This window comes from Pseudophryne corroboree, chromosome 5 (assembly GCF_028390025.1).
Source record: "Pseudophryne corroboree isolate aPseCor3 chromosome 5, aPseCor3.hap2, whole genome shotgun sequence".
Classification (NCBI taxonomy): Eukaryota; Metazoa; Chordata; class Amphibia; order Anura; family Myobatrachidae; genus Pseudophryne; species Pseudophryne corroboree.
Window position 1 is genome coordinate 166836997 of NC_086448.1, and position 17501 is coordinate 166854497.

General features: G+C 45.6%; 1 long non-coding RNA gene across 1 annotated transcript in view; it reads right to left on the reverse strand.

Moving 5' to 3' along the window:
* LOC134928891 (uncharacterized) overlaps positions 1–16887 on the reverse strand; it is a 49619-nt gene extending 32732 nt beyond the window's left edge. The window contains exon 1 of the long non-coding RNA XR_010178103.1: positions 16835–16887. This is a non-coding gene — a long non-coding RNA (uncharacterized LOC134928891). The remainder of the gene's footprint in view (positions 1–16834) is intronic.
* Positions 16888–17501: the final 614 nt, after the last annotated feature.

A 17501-nucleotide genomic window follows, 5' to 3' on the forward strand; every position in this document is an offset into this window, starting at 1 on the left:
CTCTTCCTGGATATATATCACTCAGAGGAGCACTGGGCTTGGTGTTTGGAAGGATATGCCATTTACACTAAATGACTGGGACATCAGATGCGGCTGCAGCTGCCTAGGTACGACCACATCATTCATGCCACTGCCCCCTTACTATACTGTATGTCGTGCTTCACCTTTTATCACCTGTGTATTTTACCCCTCCCCGCCTATGTTCTGTCCCTTCACACCTGTGTCACTGCTTATTTTACAATCTATGCCTCTGCCATCTCTCCACCTGTATCTCTCCCCCTCCCCACCTGTGTCTCTGCCCCCTTCACTATGTGGGCTTTGGCCAACCTCTCCATCTGCATCTACACCCCCACTCCACCTCTTTCTCTACCTCTCTCTCCAAACTATATCTCTATCCCTTACCCACCTGTGTCTGCCCCATTCTCTCTACCTGTGCTTCCGCCTCCCTCTTAACTTGCGTCTCTGCCACCTTCACTACCTGTATTTCTGCCCCTCTTGCCACCTGTGACTTCCTACTTGTGCCTTTGCCTCGTTCCACATTTGTGTTATTGCCCCCGTGCCTCTGCTTCCCTCCCCACCTGTGTCTCTGCCCTCTACCTGTGTCCCTTCACCACCTGTGTCTCTGCCCCCCTCTCCACCTATATCTCTGCTTTCTTCCCCACCTGCGTCCCTGATTTCTTTTTACCAGTGTTTCCACCTGCCTCGCCACCTGTGACTTTGCCATCTCTCTAATTGTGCTTCCACTACCCTCTCCAAATGCATCTCTGCCTCCCTCCCCACTTGTATCTCTGCCCCCTCTCCATCTGTTTCTCTGCCCCCTTTCCATCTGTATCTCTGCCCCCTCTCTACCTGATCTCTGCCCCCTCTCCATCTATAGCTCTGCCCCCTCTCCATCTATATCACTGCCCCCTCTCCATCTATATCTCTGCCCCCTCTCCATCTGTTTCACTGCCCCCTCTCAATCTGTATTTCTGCCCCCTCTCTACCTGTGTCTCTGCCCCCCTCTCCACCTATATCTCTGCTTTCTTCCCCACCTGCGTCTCTGATTTCTTTTTACCAGTGTTTCCACCTGCCTCGCCACCTGTGCCTTTGCCTTCACTCTAATTAGGCTTCCACTACCCTCTCCAAATGCATCTCTGCCTCCCTCCCCACTTGTATCTCTGCCCCCTCTCCATCTATATCTCTGCCCCCTCTCCATCTGTTTCTCTGCCCCCTTTCCATCTGTATCTCTGCCCCTTCTCTACCTGATCTCTGCCCCCTCTCCATCTATATCTCTGCCCCCTCTCCATCTATATCACTGCCCCCTCTCCATCTATATCTCTGCCCCCTCTCCATCTGTTTCTCTGCCCCCTCTCCATCTGTATTTCTGCCCCCTCTCTACCTGTATCTCTGCCCCCTCTCCACCCGTATCTCTACCTACCTCTTCACCTATATCTCTATCTTCTCTCCATTTGCTCTTCCACTTCCCTCTCCAAATACATCTCTGCCTCCCTCCCCACCTATATCTCTACCCCCTTTCCATCTGTATATCTGACCCCTTCCACCTGTATCTCTGCCCCCCTCTCCACCTGTATCTCTGCCTTCCTATCCACCTGTATCTCTGCCTTCCTCTCCACCTGTATCTCTACCTTCCTCTCCACTTGTATCTCTACCTTCCTCTCCACCTGTGCCTCTGCCTTCTTTCCATCTATGCTTCCGCTTCCCTCTCCAAATGTATCTCTGCTGGCCATCCCACCTGTGGCTCTGCTCCCTTCACCACCTGTGCTTCTGCTTCTTTAGCCACCTGAGTCTCTCACCAACTGTGAAGAAAAGAGGTTATTTCTGCAGCAGTGCCTGATGGAGCAAGCGTAGCAGCAGTTTCATCATGGAGACATCAGAGTGCCTGACATAAGTCCTGCAAGGGAACCCTGAACAGGATGAGAAGATCAGGTCAGTAGTCTTGTGTTGATCTGGGCCGTAACTAGCACTGTGCCAGTGGTGCCTGACACACAGCGTATATGCACTGAGCACGGAGAACCGTCAGCAACACCCACATGGCCGCACCAATGCTGGACTTGTATTGTCCATCCATCCAACCGCCTCTTGCTAGATTCCGTGCCCAGCTACTTCTCACATAGGCAGCAGTGCTTCAGCTTCCCATCCATCATCACGCTCTGCCCCTCTCGGCTTCCCTTTCTGTGTCAGCAGTGTCTTCTGGGAGAGAGGACATCTCTTCCAGCTCACCCAGAGTGCCCTGTGCCGTGAAGTGCCGCAGCATTTGGGAGGGAGAGGAGGATACTGAGCCTGATCCACAATCACTGGCAGGAACTGAGTCACTGAAAAACAGGCTGCAGCAGAGGTCCACCATCCAGCAGCAAGGCAGGTCAGTGAGCCCAGCCCCCAGCAGCAACAGGTGCAGCAGTATAGTGCACTGACCTGACGATGACTGGCCCCACCTCGCCCTCAGTCACAAAGATTGGCGTGTGGGGTATGATGATGATTAGGGGGAATGGGGGCTCTTCTGTGGAGTGATATGCATAAGGGGCTGTACCTTGCATAATGTGTATAAGAGACACTATTTCGCGTTAAATACCGGACATTACTGTGCTGTGTAATGTGAACATCAGAACACTACTATGCGGTGTAATGTTAAATTCTATGGCCATGTTCCTACCTATATAACCATGCCCCTATATTTTTGGCACATGTCTTCGGGGTGCACTATCCCTATTTTAAATATGGGGGTACCAATTCTGTTTCTGGCTCAGGGCTGCAAACTATTTAGGTACAGCACTGGTATTGAGGGGGGTATGTCCCCAGCCCCCCTCCATTACGAGAACCTGTGCACGCCAAAGCCAGCCACCCATGGACTGATGCACTGTAGTGAGTAGTCATCCAGAGTAGTCCATCCCATCATCAAGACCAAGTCTGCACCCTTCCTGCTCCTATACCCGACTGTCCCTTTTTTTGTCTTCTACTCCTCCCATCCCAATACTCAGGCCCATCCCTCCTTTCCCCCTATCCTGTCTGTACTGCCTCACTCTAAACTTTTTCCACCTCTGGAGCTGCTCTGCAGAGACCAGGGCAAAGAGACAGAGACAAATGTAGTGTGGGGAGGCAGAGTAGTGATGTAGTGTGGGGATGTTGTGCAGTGGGGATGTAGTGCAGTAATGTTGTATAGGAAGGTAGTGCTGTGATGTCGTGTGGGGAGGTAGTGCCGGGATCTAGTGTAGTGATATATTTCAGAGATTCAGTGTGTGGAAGTAGCATCGTAATGTAGTGTGTGGAGGTAGTGCAGAGATGTGGTATAGTGAAATAGTGCTAGGATGAAGTGTGGGGAGGCAGATCAATTATACTACATAGTGCATGAATAAGGTATGAGTAGGTAACAGTAATGTAGTGTTGGGAGGTAGTTTGAGGAGGTGTAGTGTGGGGTGGTAGCAAAGTGATATACTGCGGGTATGTAGTGCAGGGAGGTAGTGTAGTGATGTAGTGTGGAGAGTTAGATTGGTTATACTGTATACAGTAGTGCACGGATGAGGTGTAAGTAGGTAACATTAATGCTGTGCTTGGAGGCAGTTTGGGGACGTATAGTGCGGGGATGAAGTGTGGGGGGATAGCGTAGTGATATAGTGTAGGGATGCAGTGTAAGATAAGGTGTTGTATAAACCGAGGGTATGCTGTATCCTTAGAATTGTGGTAACTGGATTTGCATGGACAGAACTTTCTCGCAAGCTCTGTCCCTGTGTGTGATAAATTATACATCCTTGTAATAAATTCAATTATTGCAGTTGAATTTATTATATCCTATTCGCATCTCGGATGCAGTTTGTGATAAATATTCCCCGTAGTGCGGAAATGTAGTGTAGTAGTGATATAGTGAAGAGATGTAGTGTGGAGAGGAAGTGAAGTGATGTAGTATGCCACCACTTCCCCTTGCCCATGCAGGAAGAAATTTTCTGAAGCGCTAATCCCACCCACTGCGCAACACACAATTAAAAATTTCAGCTCCAGGCCCATGTGCACCTTAATCTGGCACTAGTTTCTCTAGCTCCAGCTAGTTTTCCCTTCTGTCTTTCCAGCCAGCAGCCCCCCCCCCCCCCCCTTGAGTCTTTCCAGCCAGTCCACCCTTCTGTCTCTTCAACCAACCCCCATCTGTCTTTCTAGCTAGGCCCCATTCTGTTTCTCCAGTCAGCCCCCCTTCTGTGTCTTCAGCCCCCATCTGTGTCTCTTGCAATCCCCCTTCTATGTCCTCAGCCCCCCATCTGTCCCTCCAGCCAGCTCCCCTGCTGTGCCTCCAGCCAGGGCCCCTTATGTATCTCAAGCCCATTATCTGTCTTTCCAGCCAGCTCTCATTCTGAGTCTTCAGCCCCACATCTGTGTCTCATGCTAGCCCACCTTATGTGTCTACAGCCAGCTCCCCTTCTGTCTTTCTAGCCAGCCACCCATCTTTCTCTCCAGCCAGCCCTCCTTCTGTGTCTTCAGCCCCCATCTGTCTCTCAAGTCAACCCCCTTTATGTCTTTCCAGCTAGCCCCCTTCTGTGTCTCCTGCCAGGACCCCTTATGTGTCTCCAGTCATGGACCCCCTTCTGTGTCTCATACCAACCCCACTTCTGTGTCTCATGCCAGCTCCCTTCTGTGTCTCCAGCCAGGGCCCGCTTCTGTGTCTCCAGCCAGAGCACCCTTTTGTTTCTCCAGCCAGGGCACCTTTCTGTGTTTCCAGCTTGCCCCCCCTTCTGTGTCTCATGCCAGCCCACCTTCTGTGTCTCATTCACCCCCCCATCTGTGTTTATAGCCAGGGCACCCTTCTGTGTCTCCATCCAGGGCCCCCTTCTGTGTCTTCAGACAGTTCCCCTCCTGTGTCTCATGCCAGCTCTCCTTCTGTGCTTCCAGCCAGGACCACTACTGTACTGTATCTCCAGCCTTCTGTGTTTCCAGCTCCCATTCTCTGTCTCCAGCCGGTCCCAACACTACAGGACACAGATACTTATCTTATTTGTGTCTTCTGGCTGTGTCTTTCCTCTTCACAGTGCGGCCGGCTCCCGGGCACCTCTGTGTAGCTGCATTGTGGTGCACGTGATGTCATGGCGCCACGCACACCTTGTCCTGAAATTTTAATTTTTTTTTTTTAATCAACGGCAGCAGCCAGCAAGCGCCAGTGTCTGCATGACCTTAGACTCCACACCACAGAAATTGATGGACTTCCATCCATCTACACTGTGTAGGAGCTAGGGCCAGGGACGTGCAGTCAGGGGAGGCAGTGCCTCCCCTGTCATAATGATTAAAATAATACACAGAAGATATTTATAAGACATATTCTGTGTCATAAATATCTTGTCTGTATTATTGTAATCATTAATGCTGTTTAAAATGCTGCCAAATCTAGATGGGAGGCAGCAAGAGCGCTGCCTCCCACTCACTATAATACAGTGTGTGAAGCTTGGGGCGGGCAGGGGGCGGGGCCAAGCCGTGGCCTGTAAAAGCCCATTGGAAAAAATGAGGAGAAGCGGCACCAGCAGAGCTGCCTCATTGATGGGGCTGTGCCTTCAACCCACCTCATTGGACAGCGCTGAAGGGGCGGAATGCCAGATGATCCCAAGGCCGCCCATGTTCTAACTTCTCTTCCCTGGAACTTCACCCCATATACTGGCACTACAGGTAAAGAGAGCTGCTGCGGGGGAACAGAGCGGAAGTTTGCTGACCGCTCACAGCAAATAGACACTCTGCATGGGGGGGGGGGGGGGTTTGCCAGCCGCTGTTGTGGGGGGAGAGAGAAGGGTTGCCGGCCGCTGTGGAGGGAGAGAGCGGGGTAGCCGGCCGCTGCTGCAGGGGGAGAAAGAAAAGTTGCAGGCGCTGCGGGATGTGAGAGGGGGTTTGCTGACCGCTGCTGCGGGGGGAGAGAGGGGGGTTGCAGGCTGCTGCAGGAGGGAGATAGGGTGGTTGCCGGCCGCTGCTGCAGGGGGAGAGAGAAGAGTTGCCAGCTGCTGCAGGGGGGAGAGAGGGGGGTTGCAGGCTGCTGCATGGGGGGAAAGAGGGGGGTTGCAGGCAGCTGCAGGGGTGGGGGGTTGCAGGCTGCTGCGGGGGGCGGGGAGAGGGAGATGGCAGGCTGCTGCGGTGGGGGGGGGGATGCCGGCAGCTGCTGGGACAAGAGTGGGGGCTGCCGGCACTGCTGTATTAGCCGGCTGGGTGCAGCGTGCCAGTGCAGGTGGGCACAGTGTGGCAGGAGGTGACGGTGCAGGTGGGCGAAGTTTGGCAGGGGGTAGCAGTGCAGGTATGTGCATAGTGGCAAGTGGTGTCAGTGTAGGTGGGTACAGTGTGGGAAGAGTGGCAGTGCAGTGTGGTAGGGGGTGGCAGTGTCAGTGGGTGCAGTGTGGCAGAAGGTGGCGGTGCAGTGTGGCAGGGGGTGCCAGTGCAGGTGGATGCAGTGTGGTAGGGGGTGGCGTTGCAGATGGGTTCAGTGTGGGAGGATGTGGTGGTGCAGGTGGGCGCAGTGTGGCAGGGAATGGTCAGACCCACCTCCATGTGTGCCTCACCAGGCAGTGACCTCACCGCACGTCACTGGCTAGGGCAGACCCGCTTCTCTTTGGTTTCAGGACTGCAATCCTGGCAGTACCCCACTGATGGCGGCCCTGTTTGACAACATACATAATTTCACTAAAATATACTTCTCCATTCTCATCCAGCTCCCAGGGCCAGAGCAGGGCTTTATGCTGACCTGTGCTGGCCCTGCCTGTCATACCCATGATGTCATGATATCCTGCCAAGCACAACAGAACCAAGAAGTACTGCCCTGGAGTATCCTAAGGATGTTCCATGTTGCTTTACAGCAGTGCTCCTGGCTGCAATGTTCCATTCCAGGCACCCTGCAGTTCAAATGCAGCTGCTGTGGTGTAGCAATAGTGCCGCCCCTGTGCCCTGCATCCTGGGTGATAGCACCATTGGCACACCCTTAGTTACGGTCCTGCCTGCTCCCATTCACAGTTACAGGACATTGTCGTAAACTGTCAGATTACTGGGCTATGTGTCCAATGGTGAGTGTCTGATGGTGTCAGATCCAAACACCATTTGTCACATCTGTCTGGCATGTTGACTGTGCTGGTTGTCGCCATACAATATACAATTATCGTCCTGATTAGCTTATTATTGGCTGATAGAGCCAATGATTGCATACTGTATGGCCGTATATATACATACAATATGTTCTCTTTCTACACTCATACAATCCTATACACCAGGCCACCTTTGTTTTGACTAGCGGTGCAAGTATGTGGGTACGTTCAGGTATGGAGTACCCTTAAGAATTTGGCAGCGGGTACGCAGTACCACCTGCAACACACTTTGCCATTACCACAATTATGTGCCACAAAGCAACAAGACCATGGTGCTTGGCAGCATGATGGCTCCTCCCACTTTGTCAGGGTTACTGGGAGTGCAACAGTGGCTGTATTTTCCTGTTATAATGGAGGCATTACTATATATCGTTATTAAATTGGGGGCATTATTATATATTTCCGTTTTACTGGAGGTTGCACTATATATTTATATTATACTGGAGGCATTACTATATATTTTTAGCCTTGCCTCCAAATTCCCCCTCCCCCCCAAAAAAAAGGGGGCTGTCGTGTGGCCACGCCGCTAGTGGTAATGTAGCCACTCCCACTAGCAGCATATGACCACGCCCCCTCACAACACATGACCACGCCCATTTTTCACCACTCAGTACCACTAAGAAAATATCTCTACTTGCACCACTGACTGGATTATATAGCCCACCAAGAACCTGTGCAATCTGTCTGGACCAATTTGCATTACGTAGCACTTATCCTCATGTATCAAAATACTATTTCTGTATAGATCATTATTCCCTAGTCTTGTTTTACTGTTTTGTAAAGTGCAGTGGAATATGCTGGTGCTATATGGGAAATAATGTTATTAATAATAATAATAATAATAATAATATAACTATAATACTATTGGTATTAGTTATTTCTCTAATTTGTATTTAAGTTGCTATTATTTTCATATTAGTAATTGTCATGTTACTACCATAACAACCACAGTTGCATGGCAGATAATGTAGTGAGTAGATAGGCGTAGGACCCCCTTCTTTCACTCAAGAATAAAATTTTATTTTTTCAATGTCATTTTTTTCTTTACAGTTAATATTTCTAATATTTTCACCAGGAATAACATCACAAGGAAATACAATAATATAAATGACAACTATGAGCATCCCACTTGACAATGATTGATGCCTATTCTGTAAATTATTGAATATTAGTTATTTTGTTAATTGAAATTGAAGGTACTGCAAACCAATGACAAATACCATCAGTAGATAGTTGAAGGACATTGCAATGATTCTAAAACTGTGTACTCACCTTCCTATGCTGTGACCCAACGAGGCAGCAAAGCAACGAACGATACATCGCATCCACCATACACACTAAACGATCTGCTGTACAACACCACATCAGCTGTATAATCATCCCATTGGACATACAGCATATCTAATGAGACTATACAATGAACGACGGATTGGGCACACACACTATACAGTAGTAAGCAGATTGGTCAAAAGTACTAGTTATATTGCACTTTATTTATACAGCATATACAGATGTAGCCATACTTTAGGAATTAATGGAGCAATTGCCGGCTGCAAAGAGGAGCATGGCTACATCTGTATATATATATAGATGTAATTTATATATATATATATATATATACGTTAGTGTGTACTTTAGAAACTGCCGTGGCCGTGATGCAACAGGAGCTGATTTTTACACTCAGGAACAGTTGGACCAACTTGGAATTTATAATGCTCGACTTTTTCTGGAGAGTGGCCAATGTAATGGCGTGCGTCTTTTACAGTCCCAATGCAAATCTGATCCGACTTCAGAAGGCTTTTATAGAACAGTTGCACAACGATAGAAGGTCACCCATTGGCACCCAAAAGTACCATGATTAAAGCAACACACACCATAAAATAAACTCCAGTTGCAATTACACATACAGAATATAGGTATGCCGCATATCATTTAAATCAGCATAATCTGCTTGTGTCTCCTGGAGGATGTATTTTCCCAGGGGAAAATTGTGCAAAGATTTCATGTACACTACACTGACTATTTTGAGAGATCATTTTTTTTTTAAGGTTACAAATAATAAAAAAATGTTTGTTTGCTGTAAATGTGCTGTAATTGTGTACTTGTAATTGATTTTTAAAATTTTCAAATTCAACTTGCCTCCAAAAAACAGCTACAGTCTATTTATGTCTGACTTTGTTGAGCTGTTTTGTGTGATATTTCCAAACTCAGACTCCATTACATGGGCTAAGTTGTATGTTTAACATGGGCACAACAGCTGGATCTGACTTTTTCCCGGCCGTTCTACTTTAGAGGAGAAAGCGTCCGAGTTTTCATGTACTCGACCGCTAATACATTGGCCGACTTTGCTAAATGTCTGACTTTTGCAGCTATGTCCGTAAATGTCGCTTATTTCTGCAAACTCGTCCGCCATTACATCCTGTCCAAAAATGTCTATTTATGACCTTAAGAATATAATTGTGAAATTAATTATACGAGTGAGTGAAACATTCCTGAAAGTTTCTTTAACATTTAATAAATATTGGTTTAAAAATGTTTTGGAATTTGGAATAAACAAAAAAAACCATCAAATCTAAATTAACATCCAACTGAACAAGTTTACATTCTGACGCTGTACTGTAAGTAGAAACTGTGGTATTGCAGCTGCTCTGTAGAAACTGGTGCAATATTTCATTGTGTTTGGGTGACATTCAGCTGTAATACCTGACAAATGTCTGAATTAAATTGATCAGACTATTAGTAGTCAGAAGAAACTACTCACTACTATAGGCCTGGGTGTCCATTCATCATCCAACTGTAATAAAAGGTGTCTTTTGGAAGCACATACCCTCCAACTGTACCTTTTTAGCAGGTACAGTACCTTTTTTTATGGTCTGTACCGATTTTTGGCTCTCCAAACTTCCATTGAAAGTATAGGAAAAGGGACATGACCACGCCCCCTTTATCCATGACCACACCCCCTTTTCAAATTTGTACCGATTTTTGTGTGTAAAATGTTGGAGGGTATGGAAGCATAGCAAAATTAGTTTCATGTTAGAAGGATTCTTATACTTTAACAGCACAACATTTCTTTTAATTTCATATGCAAAACGTATCTGTCCTCTTTCACATTAATATTCACCTTATTCGTTACGCCTCATACAGTTCATCAAAGCTTTCCATCCTTGTCAGCAATTTTAATCATGGTGATGAGGTTAGATTAAAACTATTTAAATATGCTAATACTCTGACAGGCAATTGAATGGCCTATTATAAATGATTCAAAATCAAACATTGCTTTTCTATCCCTGCACAGCTGATCCTGATTAGCTTTGATATTTCTACTTGTCAAATATATTGAATGTCCACTGATTTTCACTGCTGTCAAACATATCTTCTATCATAGGATTACATTTTATTCACAAATGTTTGCCTGGGAAATTCAGCTTTGGGAAACAGTATCAATTGCACCACAAAAATATGTTTTTTTAAAGCACCTCAGTCGTATAATGAACTTTTCATTCATTTATTTATTTGTACTATAAACTATAGGCCCCCATGCATCAGCAATCACAAAAAGCAATCTGCAGATTCTGAAATTTTTCCCAGATTTAAAGATTCTCAATCCATCAAACTGCGCCCATACATTAAAATGGGCATACACTATACAATTATCTGTCAGATAATCTTACAGAGCTGGCAGGTTGGTTGGAATGAAAATCTGGTAATGGATGAAAGCAAATGACAATTGACCATTGGCTCCCAAACACTGAAAAACGGATAAAAACGGTAATTTATACAAATTGGTTAAATCTGTGAGGTTTTGTCCATTTACCATTGTTTAGGAACAAATAGTCAATTGTCATTTGCTCTCATCCATTACCAGATTTTAATTCCAACCAGCCAGATTTGGCAGATTATTGTATAGTGTATGCCTACCTTTACAAATATTTTTCAGTGATTTGCAGATAATTTTTAGCAAATACAGATCTGACAATCTTATAAAGGCCAGTACTGATGGGAGAGATGTGTGCTGAGCGATCTTAACACAGACTGCTCAGCACACATCTCTTCCCCCACTCATATGTTTACTAGAAATGGTCTGCAAATCTGCTGATTGTTACCACACACTAGCAATCTACAGCACCAATTGCTCTGTGAAATCCAACATGTTGAACAACCTGATCTAAAAATCCCAATTGATTTTTAGTCTGTATCCATGATCTGTGAACCCCATACATTGCAGATAGTTGCACAATTGTCTGCAAATTGGTCACACTTTGCATATGATCTTAGCACCATGAAAAGTATCTCTGGACATCTGCTGTAGGGGTATTTAGTTCTAGCAAATATTTCCTATATTATAATTATTATCTTTCTTTTATAAATCTCTGCAAAGTTTGCACAGTGCCATACAAGTGATAAGTGCAAAAACAGGCATAAGTACAATACACAACAGTTAATCTCAGTGTTAGAAGAGAGCAGAGATCACAATAATCCAGTAAACTCACATGGTAGGTAAGAGATACATTGGGGATGAACAAGATTTAAAAATAACATAAGACATTTACAAGCAAGCAAATTGCATGGCAGGCAGGATAATTGAGCCTAAAATATGGAAGACAGGTATGACAGACATGAAAACAACAGTTCAGAATAATATAAAAGCATACAGCTTGTGCTTAAAGCATACAGAACCAGTTCAGCATAAGACAAGATAAGAATTAGAGATGTGCACCGGAAATTTTTCAGGTTATGTGTTTTGGTTTTGGATTCGGTTCCGCAGCCGTGTTTTGGTTTCGGACGCGTTTTGGCAAAACCTCCCTAAAAAAATTTTGTCGGATTCGGGTGTGTTTTGGATTTGGGTGTTTTAAAAAAAAACAAAAACCCTCAAAAACAGCTTAAATCATAGAATTTGGGGGTAATTTTGATCCTATAGTATTATTAACCTCAATAACCACAATTTCCACTCATTTCCAGTCTATTCTGAACACCTCACACCTCACAATACTATTTTAAGTCCTAAAATTTGCACCGAGGTCGCTGGATGACTTAGCTAAGCGACCCAAGAGGGCGGCACAAACACCTGGCCCATCTAGGAGTGGCACTGCAGTGTCAGACAGGATGGCACTTAAAAAAAATTGGCCCTACACAGCACATGATGCAAAGAAAAGAGAAAAAGAGGTGCACTGTGGTCACTGGACGGCTAATCTAAGCGAACAAATACCTCAATATCACAGGAATTATTCGTTCTAATCAATGGTATTATTGGTCCAAATCACTGGAAGAAAATGACAAAATCACAGGAATTATTCGTTCTAATCAATGGTATTATTGGTCCAAATCACTGGAAGAAAATGACAAAATCACAGGAATTATTTGTTCTAATCAATGGTTTTATTGGTCCAAATCACTGGAAGAAAATAACAAGATCACTGGAATTATTCGTTCTAATCAATGGTATTATTGGTCAAAATCACTGGAAGAAAATAACAAAATCACAGGAATTATTCATTCTAATCAATGGTATTATTGGTCCATATCACTGGAAGAAAATGACAAAATCACAGGAATTATTCATTCTAATCAATGGTATTATTGGTCCAAATCACTGGAAGAAAATGACAAAATCACTGGAATTATTCGTTCTAATCAATGGTATTATTGGTCCAAATCACTGTAAGAAAATGGAATGGATGGATACTTGCAGTGACACAGAGCTGCAAGATACAGCAATGGCCTTCTGTACACAACTATATACTGTTGGGTCACCAAAATGCTGCACTGTAATACTATATATACTGCTCACAAAAATGCTGCACAGATATGGAATGGATACTTGCAGTGACACAGAGCTGCAAGATACAGCAATGGCCTACTGTACACAACTATTTACTGTTGGGTCACCAAAATGCTGCACTGTAATACTATATACTGCTCAAAAAAATGCAGCACAGATATGGAATGGATACTTGCAGTGACACAGAGCTGCAAGATACAGCAATGGCCTACTGTACATAACTATATACTGTTGGGTAACCAAAATGCTGCACTGTAATAATATACATACTGCTCACAAAAATACCGCACAGATATGGAATGGATACTTGCAGTGACACAGAGCTGCAAGATACAGCAATGGCCTACTGTACAACTATGGGGGTAATTCCAAGCTGATCGCAGCAGGACATTTTTTAGCAGTTGGGCAAAACCATGTGCACTGCAGGGGAGGCAGATATAACATGTTCAGAAAGAGTTAGATTTGGGTGGGTTATTTTATTTCTGTGCAGGGTAAATACTGGCTGCTTTATTTTTACACTGCAAATTAGATTGCAGATTGAACACACCACACCCAAATCTAACTCTCTCTGCACATGTTATATCTGCCTCCCCTGCAGTGCACATGCTTTTGCCCAACTGCTAAAAAAATTCCTGCTGCGATCAACTTGGAATTACCCCCTATATACTGTTAGTCACCAAAATGCTGCACTGTAATACTATATATACTGCTCACAAAAATGCCGCACAGATATGGAATGGATACTTGCAGTGACACAGAGCTGCAAGATACAGCAATGGCCTACTGTACAACTATATACTGTTAGTCACCAAAATGCTGCACTGTAATACTATATATACTGCTCACAGAAATGCCGCACAGATATGGAATGGATACTTGCAGTGACACAGAGCTGCAAGATACAGCAATGGCCTACTGTACTGTACTACTATAATTATTATATACTGGTTGTCCCCAGTCACCACAATGCAGCACACTGATCAGATATTTGCAGCACACTGAGCACATACATGGAGCGTTTTCAAGCAAAGAACGTAGATATTTTCAGCACACTGAGCACAGATATTTGCAGCACACTGAGCACAGATATTTGCAGCACACTGAGCACAGATTACGGAGCTTTTCAGGGAGAGAACGCTGCCATATCCTCTCCGTTCAATCTCCAATGCACGAGTGAAAATGGCGGTGATGCGCGGCTCCTTATATAGAATACGAATTTCGCGAGAATCCGACAGCGGGATGATGACGTTCGGGCGCGTTCTGGTTAACCGAGCAAGGCGGGAAGATCCGAGGCTGCCTCGGAACCGTGTAAAATAGGTGAAGTGCGGAGGGGTTCGGATCCCGAGGAACCGAACCCGCTCATCTCTAATAAGAATTCATGATGAACATGATGAAGATGATGACAGCATGAGACATTAGATAGGTGACCTTACATGTGAGAACTTACATTCCAAAGGGAGGAAGTCAGAAAAGACAAAAGGAACCAAAAGGAAAGTAAGGTGTGTGTGTGTGTGTGTGTGTGTGTGTGTGTGTGTGTGTGTGTGTGTGTGTGTAGGTGGGAGGGTTGCAAGGTGTAGCAGAGGGGATATTGGGGGTCATTCTGACCCGTTTGCTCGCTGCGTTTTAACGCAGCAGAGCGAATGGGTCCCTGCTGCGCATGCGCAGTTGCCATAGTGCGCTTGCGCATGTGGGACAGCCGAAGGCCGTAGCAGGATAGCGATCGCCTCTGCTTGGGAGGGGGCAAAAAGGTGGCGTTTAGCCGCCGTTTCGTAGGCGCGGTCCTGCCAACGCAGGCGTGGCTGGACTTAACGGGGGGACGGGCCGCAGCGGCTGCATGACATCATACGCAGCCGCTGTGGGCCAGGGAGCGAGGAGCACCTCCCAGCCAGCACACACGCTAAAGCTGCGCTGGCCGGGAGTTACTCCTGAAGTGCAAAGGCATCGCCACTGTGCGATGCCTTTGCACTTCTGCAAGGGGGCTGGACTGACATGCGGGGCGGACTAGCCCCGTGCTGGGCGTCCCCCCCGCATGTCAGGAAAGATGATCGTAGCTGTGCAAAATTTTGCACAGATACGATCAACTCGGAATGTGGGCCATTGTGTGAAGGATGTTTAGGTGATGTCTCTTGTTTGTGAGGTAGAATCAGTAGATTCTGGGTCTATTTACTAAGCCTTGGATGGAGATAAAGTCGCTGGATATAAAGTACCAGCCAGTCGGCTCCTAACTGTCATTTATTAAACACAGCCTGTGGCATAGCAGTTAGGAGCCGATTGGCTGATACTTTATCTCCAGCAACTTTATCTCCATCCAAGGCTTAGTAAATAGACCCCTAAATTTAGTGCTTCGGATGTAGGATGGTAGAACAGACATTATGGTTAGTAGGGGCAACTGTAGAGGATGATCAGCCTCTGCCTCTGTAGTGGCTGCATGGAAAGGGTGCAGAGTCCAAGCCCAAGGCCTCAGTGGAGACTGATCAGTCGAGGCCACAGTACTCATAAGTGTTGCAGAGTACATTGGTGCTGTAATAAAACATATGTGTGGTAGTCTCTGTTCAGTGATGTCGATAGGATGGGGTGTAGTACGGCTGACCGGCGGTCTCCTAACCGCCGGTCAGCTTACCGACGCCGGGGTCCCGGCAGCATACCGACGCCGGGATCCCGGCGGGGAGGGGCGAGTGCAGCAAGCCCCTTGCGGGCTCGCTGCACTCGCCACGCTGCGGGCTCTGTGGCGACCTGCGGTTGCCACGGGTTCTATTCTCACTCTATGGGTGTCGTGGACACCCACGAGTAGAAATAGTCCCTGTTGGTCGGCATGCCGACCATCGGGACAGTGACCCGTCGGGCTGGTGGAGGAGGTCATGTGACTGTCGGTCAGCTGACCGGCGGTCACATGAATACCACCCGATAGGATGTACTCATCACACATCACACAGACATATTTTTTCAGGCCCTTCAGACAGATGCTGAGCACTGATTGAAAATCCCTCAGATGGAAGAAGGCAGACATCAGCAACTCACATGCTGGTGGGGTGCCATCTTCAGAGGTAGAATCAGGAGAGGAGACCTAACTGAGGTGAAGGATTTATGTATATTAGGCATCAATGGGGTGGTTGGAGCAACTCTCAGTCCCTCTCTTATTTTTGGTTCATAAAAGAAAGGCCAGCATGGGAAACTGAACCGATCATGCTCTGCAAGCCAGTCTCAGGAGATTTGTGGCCAACTGGATTCACCACATGTCACTTGTTTACTCCAAATATACAATCAGTTCTTAGAAATAAAGCAACACAATTCCATAACATGGAGATTTCAATGTACTGTAAGTATGTAAATACACGTGCAAAATATGGATGTTTGCCAACATGATAAATCAATTTTTCTATCAATTTAGTGAATTTCAGTATAACAGTGTTACACCATACTGTACGAGAAACTGATATTACGTAGATATTGTGACACTTGATATTTATGAAAATCAAATAATGTTTATTAAACTATTAATTAAAAAGTGATCCAATTGAATAACGTTACTGGCCATTAAACAGAATTTTCTTATTAGTTTAATTAATACTGAAATAGTATATTACTTATATTCACTTACTTTTTTCCTTTACATTCAATGTGCCTTCTTCTATATATTACATTTTTCTTTTTAAAGTCAGATTCCTAACATGTAACTGTGATTTGGAGTAATAATTTGTAATTGTAGAAGGTTCATATGCTGTTGCAATAACTATAAGTAATATGGGGCAGATGTTTTAAGCCGGGAGAAGTGATAAAGCAGTGATTAAGTGGTGATAATTGCAAGGTGATAATGTACCAGCCAATCGGCTCCCAACTGTCAATGTACATATTGGAACTGATTGGCTGGTGCATTATCACCTTGCTTTTCTCCTCAGCAGCAGCTCCGCTCTCCACAGCATGTCTCCTCATTATCACCTCAGCGCAGCATCACTCTCCGCGCTGTTACCTCAGAGCACCACTCCTCACAGCATCTCTCTTCCTGTCACCTCAGGAGACTCCTCAGCAATCACTTCAGGAGGTAACCCTGCCTCCTACTCTTCCCGCTCTGCACCACCCAATCAGCAGCTTCGATTCCTCCTGCTCTGCAGGTCTGCACCTGGGTCCTAGTGCTACACATGTTGCTGTCCTTTGGTTGCTGGTGTTGCCAGGGGAAGCTGATAACCCTTTCAGCTGCACTGTGTGAGAAGTGAGGGTTCCTTTTAGGGAAAATTAAGGTGTCTCACCCAGGTTGTCTCCAGTATATGAGTGATGGTACCTATTATAGCCACATATATCCCCCATAAATCCAAGTTAATAGGATATTTATCTCAGAGCGTCACACTTCTCTCTGCTTTCTCTCTCTCCAAGGATTAGTACATCTCCCCCTCAGTCTTTTGATACAATAGTCAACTTTTCATACATAAAATTGTATAATCTGAGAAGTGTAAATGGTTTTAAATTGTTCATAACAGTACAAGCATGGTACTCTTATATCTAGATAGTCTAAACCAAACAGTGATAACATATTATTTCCAAAGTGAGAACAAAAAGAGTGATAAACATGTTGCCTTGGTCTGGGGTTTAGTTAGGTCAAGCTTTGAAAAAAACTGCAACATCATCCACTTTATTCAGTC